Source organism: Lithobates pipiens, unplaced genomic scaffold, assembly GCF_037356315.1.
Source record: "Lithobates pipiens isolate NorthernLeopardFrog02 unplaced genomic scaffold, aLitPip1_a1.2 Scaffold_18, whole genome shotgun sequence".
Taxonomy (NCBI): Eukaryota; Metazoa; Chordata; class Amphibia; order Anura; family Ranidae; genus Lithobates; species Lithobates pipiens.
Window position 1 is genome coordinate 497,864,949 of NW_027507758.1, and position 10,527 is coordinate 497,875,475.

Here is a 10,527-nt window from a genome sequence, read left to right on the forward strand (position 1 = left end):
AGGAGTACGAGGTTAGCCAAATTTTGGATTCCCGACTCTGTAGAGGCATTCTCCAGTACCTCGTGCACTGGAAAGGTTTTGGTCCTGAGGAGAGGTCGTGGATTTCGGCTTCCGAGGTCTTTGCACCTCGTCTGTTGAGGAAGTTTCAGTTGAAGTTCCCCTCTAAACCTGGTCCCAGGCGGGGAAGGGGGAGGCCTCGTAAGAGGGGGGGGGGGGGTACTGTCATGGTTATGCAATAGAGTTTGTCTGCTTACCTGTCTATGTGTTCATTTCTAGAGACCAGCCGAGCTTCACCTGACTGCTTTTATATCCTTCCTCTGGCATGGCTCCACCCTAGCTCATATCAGACAACTCTATATTAACCTGTGCACTGCTAGCCGTTCCTGCTGATCAACCTTTGTGTGTTAGCTTCCTGTTTCCTGCCGTGTGCTCTGCTACTGTTTTCCGTTACCGACTTTGGCGTGTTTGACTATCCCTGTTTGCCTGTGATCCTGACCTTTTGGCGTGTACCCGACTATTCTTGTCTGCTTGTGGCCCCAACCTTGGCTTTTTCCCTCATCATCCCTATCCTCCTGTTGCCTACTGTGGGTGTGAGCTGGGGGACCCTGGGGGTCGCGACCTGGAGACAGTTGCAGCCAAGTCCATCCTCACCACTCGAGGCTCTGGTGAACACCTGCTGGCTCTTAGACTCTGCGCCCCAGGGAATCTCACGCTCTAACCCCAGTGGGATTTGTTCCCCGTCTGCAGCAGTCAGCCGTAGGGTCCACAACCTTGCGGTGCACCCCTAACCCTACGGTGTGCATCTGTCACCTGGGCTCTAGGTGACCTGACACTATGTATAGCTTATTATCCCACTTGGAGCTGGACTTGATCATGTATTGTTGCGAAGTGGAAATGTAGCGACCTGGCTCTGTGAGTAGGGCTGGGGATGTATATCTGTAATAAATCAACAGGTTTTACATAAAAAAGTCTTGTCTGTCTGTCTGTGTTAGGACAGCCCAGATACCTAATTTGGATACACAGGTTGATAATAGGTAATATTCCGTATAAAGTGTGTAAAGTTTTTTCTTGTAGCCCCTTTTTTATTTTTTTATCACTCTACAAAGTGACTTTCCTTCATGCATAGCTTTCTGCAGTAGCTGACTTTAAAATATTTGTCTCAGCCATCTGTCTTAAGACATTCCCCATAATAGCTCTTATGGGTACAAATGCTGAAAGCAGAAGCTAATTACAACAGCTGAGACACCGATGACATATCAGATCCATGTTCTAACATTGCTGGACTTCACCATCACTCCATCTGCTACCATATAATGTAAGGCTATCCATACTACATACTGAGCATGGTGTACTCTGAAAAAAGACGCCAGCACCCCCCAGGTTCTAGTCAGCCTGAGCTTTTTCCCCGTCGCCCTGTGGAGCATCCTCTGTCTGCTGAGGAACCCATGCAGCTGGGCCGGACCAGACTAACCCCCGAAGAACGTGCTAGACGCAGAACTCTAGGCTTGTGTCTTTATTGTGGGGGCAAGGGTCATTTTCATGACTTCTGCTCGCTCCGTCCGGGAAACGCTCGGGTCTAATACATTTGGAAGGTGGAGTATTGGACCCAGAAACATCACCTTCTCGTCTCCTTCTTCCGGTGTTCCTCCATGTAGGCACTTCTTCCCAATCGGTCCTAGCATATCTGGACTCCGGGGCTGCCTGCAATTTTATGGACTGGAGAACTGCTTCTTCTATGAAGCTTACCCTTTCTCCCCTCGCTACTCCACTAGTAGTCTCGGCAATTGATGGCACTGTGCTCCCAGGGGGCCCTATCCGTTTCCAGACGCTACCTATTAGGATGTCGGTAGGGATACTCCACCAGGAGTGGATCTCCTTCCTCATCCTACCCAAGGCCTCTACCCCCATTGTATTGGGCCTTCCTTGGCTACAGCTCCACTCGCCACATGTGGACTGGGTATCTGGGCAGATCCTGGCCTGGGGTCCTTCGTGTTTCTCGTCTTGTCTTCCCAAGGTGACCCCCAAGAGGAAACTTACCATTGCTACCACATCTGTATCGTCCGATCTTCCCGCGGCATACAGCGATTTCCGGGATGTGTTCTGCAAGAAGTCTGCTGAGGTGCTTCCTCCTCACAGATCTTTTGACTGTGCTATTGACCTTGTCCCTGGAGCAACCCTGCCCAGGGGTCGTACCTACCCTTTGTCCATTCCAGAGACCCAGGCCATGTCTGAGTATGTCGCTGAGAATCTGGAGAGAGGTTTCATCCAGAAATCCTCATCGCCTGCAGGAGCAGGGTTCTTTTTCGTTGCCAAAAAGGATGGTACCCTCAGACCCTGCATCGACTATAGAGGTTTAAACGATGTGACTATTAAAAACCGTTACCCCTTACCTCTAATATCTGAGCTATTTGACAGGTTGAAGGGGGCTTCCATTTTCACTAAGTTGGATCTCAGAGGTGCATACAATCTCATTCGAATACGGGAAGGTGACGAATGGAAGACCGCATTTAACACTAGGGACGGGCATTTACGAGTACTTGGTTATGCCTTTTGGTTTGTGTAATGCTCCAGCTGTGTTCCAGAACTTTGTCAATGAAATATTCAGGGATCTACTGTACCAGTTTGTTGTCATCTATCTGGATGATATTCTCATCTTTTCCGAAAATCTGCCTGCTCACAGAAACCATGTACGCACCGTACTTCAGCGCCTTAGAGAGAACAATCTCTATGCCAAGATGGAGAAATGTTCCTTTGAATGTTCCGAGGTCCTGTTTCTGGGATGTTTTGTTTCTAGTGCGGGTCTTCGCATTGGGTCCCGGAAAGGTCTCAGCCATTACTAACTGGCCCCTTCCCGCTAGCCTCAAGGCCACACAGCGCTTTCTTGGCTTCACAAATTATTATAGGCAGTTCATAAGGAATTACTCTTCCATTGCTGCGCCTATTATCGCTTTAACCAAGAAGGGTGCGAATGCCAAAGACTGGCCTTCCGAGGCTGTCTCTGCGTTTCACGATCTGAAACAGGCCTTTGTCTCTGGACCCCTCTTGAGGAGACTAAATCCTGAGGACCCATTTTTTATTGAAGTAGACGCTTCTTCGATGGGGGTGGGAGCTGTGCTTCTTCAGGACTTTGAGAAGAAACGTCAACCATGTGCGTTCTTCTCCAAAAAAAATTCTCAGGCAGAGAGAAATTATGCCATTGGTAATCGGGAACTTCTCGCAATTAAATTGGCGTTGGAGGAGTGGCGTCATCTCTTGGAAGGTTCCCCTCACTCCATAACGATCTTTACTGATCATAAGAATCTACAGTACCTACAGAATGCTAAACGTCTGAACCCCAGACAGGCCAGGTGGAGTCTCTTCTTTTCTCATTTTAAATTCACAATTACGTACAAACCTGGTTCCTGCAACGGTCGAGCTGATGCGCTCTCTTGGTCATTTGACACTTTGGACGAGGAGTCCAACCCTGATCCTGAGCCGATCATTCCTTCCTCTTGCATTGTTGCCCATTCTACCACCCTGGAATCAAAAATTCCTCCTGGTAAGACCTTTGTTCCCACGGAGCTAAGAACTAAGATCCTTCGTTGGGGACATGATTCCAAGGTGGCAGGTCATGCTGGGTTCTTCCGATCCTTCCTGCTTATCAGTCGTCACTACTGGTGGCCTAATCTCCGCTCGGATGTTAAAGACTATGTTAAGGCTTGTCACGTCTGTGCTCAGTCTAAATCTTCTACTCAAGCCCCTGCTGGTCTTCTCATGCCCTTGCCTATTCCTAAGGAGCCCTGGTCTCATATCGCCATGGATTTTATCACTGATCTTCCACTATCGGAGAATAATACGGCCATTTGGGTAGTAATCGATCGGTTCTCCAAGATGGCTCATTTTGTTCCTCTTCCTGGTCTCCCTTCTGCCCCTGCCTTGGTTCCCATTTTTGTACGAGAGATTTTCCACCTTCATGGTGTTCCTTCTCATGTCGTCTCGGACAGGGGTGTGCAATTTACTTCTCGTTTTTGGAGAGCCTTTTGCAAATCCCTCGACATTACCTTGGATTTTACCTCTTCTTATTATCCCCAATCCAATGGCCAGACTGAGAGAGTTAATCAGGAGTTGGAGGTCTTTCTCCGTACCTTGGTCTCTGCCCATCATGATGATTGGGCATCACTATTACCGTGGGCTGAGTTCTCCCACAATAATCATGTTAACGTCAGTTCTCAGAAAACACCCTTTGTCACTGTTTATGGAAGACATCCTCAGCTTCCTCTTCCTATGACTTGTTCTTCTGACATTCCAGCTTTGGCTACTGTTCAGGAATCATTCAATGCCATGTGGGCTGACGTTCATGATTCCCTCCAGAAAGCTGCCAACAAATTCAAGAGTTTTGCTGAACGTCGCAGGCGTAAGCCACCTTCTCTTCAGCCAGGAGACAAAGTCTGGCTCTCCACCAGGAACATCAAACTCCGGGTTCCTTCCCTCAAATTTGCCCCAAGATTCATTGGTCCATACACCATAATTTCTAAACTGAATCCGGTTTGTTTCAAGCTCCAGATTCTCAAAAGCCTCAAAATCTCTAACTCCTTCCATGTTGCCCTTCTAAAGCCTTTAGTCCTCAATAAGTTCTCTCGTCCACTCTCTACCGTAGCACCGGTCTCTGAGGATGATCAGGAGTACGAGGTTAGCCAAATTTTGGATTCCCGACTCTGTAGAGGCATTCTCCAGTACCTCGTGCACTGGAAAGGTTTTGGTCCTGAGGAGAGGTCGTGGATTTCGGCTTCCGAGGTCTTTGCACCTCGTCTGTTGAGGAAGTTTCATTTGAAGTTCCCCTCTAAACCTGGTCCCAGGCGGGGAAGGGGGAGGCCTCGTAAGAGGGGGGGGGGGGGGTACTGTCATGGTTATGCAATAGAGTTTGTCTGCTTACCTGTCTATGTGTTCATTTCTAGAGACCAGCCGAGCTTCACCTGACTGCTTTTATATCCTTCCTCTGGCATGGCTCCACCCTAGCTCATATCAGACAACTCTATATTAACCTGTGCACTGCTAGCCGTTCCTGCTGATCAACCTTTGTGTGTTAGCTTCCTGTTTCCTGCCGTGTGCTCTGCTACTGTTTTCCGTTACCGACTTTGGCGTGTTTGACTATCCCTGTTTGCCTGTGATCCTGACCTTTTGGCGTGTACCCGACTATTCTTGTCTGCTTGTGGCCCCAACCTTGGCTTTTTCCCTCATCATCCCTATCCTCCTGTTGCCTACTGTGGGTGTGAGCTGGGGGACCCTGGGGGTCGCGACCTGGAGACAGTTGCAGCCAAGTCCATCCTCACCACTCGAGGCTCTGGTGAACACCTGCTGGCTCTTAGACTCTGCGCCCCAGGGAATCTCACGCTCTAACCCCAGTGGGATTTGTTCCCCGTCTGCAGCAGTCAGCCGTAGGGTCCACAACCTTGCGGTGCACCCCTAACCCTACGGTGTGCATCTGTCACCTGGGCTCTAGGTGACCTGACACTATGTATAGCTTATTATCCCGCTTGGAGCTGGACTTGATCATGTATTGTTGCGAAGTGGAAATGTAGCGACCTGGCTCTGTGAGTAGGGCTGGGGATGTATATCTGTAATAAATCAACAGGTTTTACATAAAAAAGTCTTGTCTGTCTGTCTGTGTTAGGACAGCCCAGATACCTAATTTGGATACACAGGTTGATAATAGGTAATATTCCGTATAAAGTGTGTAAAGTTTTTTCTTGTAGCCCCTTTTTTATTTTTTTATCACTCTACAAAGTGACTTTCCTTCATGCATAGCTTTCTGCAGTAGCTGACTTTAAAATATTTGTCTCAGCCATCTGTCTTAAGACATTCCCCATAATAGCTCTTATGGGTACAAATGCTGAAAGCAGAAGCTAATTACAACAGCTGAGACACCGATGACATATCAGATCCATGTTCTAACATTGCTGGACTTCACCATCACTCCATCTGCTACCATATAATGTAAGGCTATCCATACTACATACTGAGCATGGTGTACTCTGATAAACTAGCTTTACCCACAGACCAATTTTGTTATGAAACTCTATAGCTGTACATAAGAATTCACCTAGACCTAGCTAAAATGGTACGGAAGATACAGGAAAACATTGTAAAGCCCCCTCTTTGCTTCTCCCAATACCTACAGTGGTTTATTTAACAAAAATGGTAGCAAAATGAATGTGCCCCTAACTTTTCTCCAGTTGAAAAGTTATACCTCTTTACATAATTTTGCAGCTAAATACTTCTGTAAATGTTTTATGGTCCCTTTCTCTGGGATTAAATGTGGAATGCAGAACTGACATGCCCTGGCAGAGCTAACATCTATACATAATTTATAACATCTGTTGGGAATAAATTCATTCAATAATGATTACTCCACTAAAAGTAAGAGATCACTGCTATCATTTTCAGACTAAAATCCCTGATCTTGCAGAGGGAACTGATGAACATTACTTCTTTCAGGAAGGTGCATTTCAAGACTGGGTCATTAGTGGTCATGTTATAGGTTTTATTACCTAATTTCAAACTAGTCCTGGAACATATTTTACCCCCGGACTTTCTTTTTAGGAATCCTTAATAACATCAAGTTATGAGCTACACATTATAATATTACATTATGGAGGAGAAAACGTCATGGTTTTTAATCCAGTTTGTGTAGCTTGTACCTCCTACTGGTTCCATTTATGAACACGTGGTAACATTTGATTTTTTTTTCTCCCTCTTTTTTTGTGAGGGGCGGGGGGTTGTTTGAATAACTTCCCTGCAGCTGAAATGGTTGGGTTTTTAATAATTGGCCAATTGTGATTTTATTAGTTGGATAGTGGGTTTTGTATTGTTTAGATTATTGGTGTTTAATAAAGTTAATTTCTATATTGTTACATGTGTCAGACTACCCAATATATTCATCTAGGGATACATTGTACATTTTTTCACATTGAGGTTGAGTGCAGTCTGGTTTTTATTTATTTTTTCATATATATGCATGCACCAACAGTTCCTTCACAATAGAACTTCATTTAAGTTCACCCTTACAATTTTTGGGGATTTTTTTCTTCCTCTCTATTCTGTCTTGAGGACACATTTTAATTTCTTTTGCTTAAATAGATTGTATGCTGCACAATACAACATGGGTAATAAGATTGTGGTATGTGGTATACACAAAATAACAAGGCATTAAAAAAACTGTATCTGAGGGAGTGGCAGCTGAATGATCATAAACATTTTTGACATCCTGTCAGGAGAATGGCCAAAGGAGAACTGGCAATATTGCCAATACTCGGCATGGTCGTATCTGGCGCATTACCAAGTGAAATGGCGCATGCACAGCGGATTGGCGCATGCAGGTGCGCGGCTGCGCAAATCAAATATCACACGCATAACATCACAGATCCTGGTGCCCACTGGCCTATAAAAGGCTGCTGCTTTGCCTACTAGATTGGTGGAGGATCATCATCCACCCTGTGTTCCTCACCCTCTGTGTGTTTGGATCTTGGATTCCCTGTTACCAACCCGGCTTGTCTTTGACCTGTCTCATCTTGATTCCTGGCTCTGACCCCTGCTGTTTGATTACATGTGTTTGACCCAGGCTTGGCTTACTGACTCTGCTGCTATCTGTCTACCTGTGTATGACCCCGGCTTGGCTTACTGACTCTGCTGCTATCTGTCTACCTGTGTATGACCCCGGCTTGGCTTACTGACTCTGCTGCTATCTGTCTACCTGTGTATGACCCCGGCTTGGCTTACTGACTCTGCTGCTATCTGTCTACCTGTGTATGACCCTGGCTTGGCTCATTGACTCTACTGCTAGCTGCCTACCCGTGAATGACCCTGGCTTGCTTCAGTTCCTGCTAACTGCATCTGCTTATGTCTGATCCACTGTGTATGACCCCTGGCCTGGCTTCTGGTACCGTTTCCTATTTGCTCTGCTGCCAAGTACACCTGGAACTGCTGAAGGACACCTACCCTACAGTGCATCCTGCTTTTTCCTGCTACCATCTGGTGATCAGCTGTGCAGATTACTACAGATGGCAACCTATGCTTCTTTGGGCACTGCATTCCCTGTATCACCTTCGTGGGTACTCTGCACTCAGCCGTAAGGGAAGCCCCCTCAGCACTTCGGCCTCCGACCAAGTATGTGACACATCCATCAAACAGATGGTACAGCGCTCTAACTAAAATAAAATGATTACTAACATATTAAAATGAATAAAAAGTCCAAAGATAGCTTTTGAGTCAAAAAGTCCACGTGAGGAATCTTCAGTGGTATACAGTCAGTTCATGCATAAAGTGACTTAGTGCCAGGGGGGGGGACCACCACCAATGGTAAAATTGGCTGCTCACCTCATCGTATGGACCCTTTAAATTACAGAGGGTCGTATGCACTTAAATATCAACTCGTCCAATCGCTGTACTCCTCTTCCGACAATATCCGACCGATTCACAAACGAAAACACAGCTTTCTCCCATTCAGAGTCAAATGAACTGACACGTTCGTGGAATACCCACACTGGATTGGTATATAGCAGTATTCACCATTCCTCAGACCATGTGGATAGAAAGACAGGCCATAGTGCTCTCCATAGAAAAACGTTTTAATGATGAATATACATAAAAAACACACTTACAATAACGAAGCTTCATACGATCGTTAAAATGATCAATGACCGCGGGTGACGTCACGTGATCTCCGTCCGTATGTTACGTCCCTATGGGCGGGACTTCATCAGCAGACACATCCCCTTAGCCACACCTCAGCCTTCTTGATTGGTCAAAACGTCCTTGTGGTCTAGAAAAGAGAAACTGCAGTCTAGAGCGCTCCTTTTACATCAAAACAAAGAACATCTACACAGAGTCTTATTGTTTGGGAGCCCCAAGAACTCAGAAACTTGGACTTTTGCCAGAACTAAAGAAACCCAGACTTTTGTTAAAGTGGTTGTAAACCTCAGACACGAAAGATTAAAAAAAGCATATCCTTCTATAACGTGTACTTGTCTCTATCCAAAGCACTGGGTGCGATTTCTCTCACCTGCCCCATTCCTCTGCTATCAGTATGAGTCACTTCTGACATGTTTTCCTGACACTAAGGGATAAAAAGGTGAGGGGGAGGAGAGCTCCAGGACACAGCCTGTGACTAGTAGCCACAGATCTGCATGTTTTCTATGTACTGTAAGGAGGGGGAGGTGTGACTCTTCCTCCAATTAGGGCTCAGAGTGATATTCACTGAGATCTGCAGTGTGAGACTTCATATCATAGTTACATAGTTGGTAAAGTTGGAAAAAGACACAAGTCCATCAAGTCCAGCCTGTGTGTGCATTTATGTTAATATTACATTGTATAGCCCTGTATGTTGTGGTCGTTTAGGTGCTGGTCTAATAGATTTTTGAAATTATCGATGTTCCCTGCTTTAACCACTGCTTGTGGAAGAGAATTTCACATCTTTACCGCTCTTATGGCGCGTACATAGGAGCGGAATGTCCAACAGAAAAAGTCAGATGGCAGCTTTTCATTGTATATTCTGATCGTGTGTATGGCCCCATCGGACTTTTTACGTGGAAAATTCTAATGGATCTAGAAATGGAACATATTCTAAATATTTCCAATGGAACCAATTCCTATCAGGAAAACCGCACGTCTGTATGCTGTTCCGACGGACCAAAAACAACGCATGTTCTGAAGCAAGTAAGAGACGGAAACGCTCGGTGTGGTAAAACTAGCATTCGTAATGGAGATTGCACATTCCCCTCCAGAAAATCTTTTAATGCAGCGCATTCTTTTCTTCTTTATAATTGTTTTGCTGCTCATATTCACACAGAGTTCTCACAAACTTAATTCTTATTTTTTTCTCCTCATCTCATGAATAATATTCTATTTTTTGAAGTCACAATCTCCATAATAATGTTTACAATTAGTTTTTATAGTCATCTTTTATTTTTTTTTATTTCATCAAGATCTCCTTTTTGTTGGATTATTTAAAAATTATTTTCTAGTGATCTCCATATATAATTTTATTTTTTTAGGTGTCAAGTTACCACAATAACATTATTATCTTGTATTTTATTATTAACCTCAAGGAGGTTTGTGTCCCTTGTTAATTTGACCTTGTATTTTAGAAATGTACCTGCCTACTCACAAACAAACTGTCCTTTTTGAATAAAAACACATAGGAAAGTATTTTCAGAAAATAAAATCTCCATTTATTCTGGGTAACAAAATAAAGAGGAAGACAGCGCTGGAGAAACTTTTGGTATTTGCAAAGCCTTTTTTGGCCCCCAGGGCATACATCAAGTCTGTGGAAAAGAAGATTGGTAGCTTGAGGAGTCCATTTAATTTGGAGCCCAATCTCCCAGAGATTAGGACCAGCAGCAGAGGACATATCTGTCCCCAGGCTGTGGTACTACACCAGCCCGTGTCTTCTGTCAGACCAGACTGTGCCCAGGCCATCACTTTCTTCTCGTCACCGCAGCCCTACCTGCACCCTTCCCTGCAGCCTTCCTTGGAGGCTGTGGCTCTGGTGGT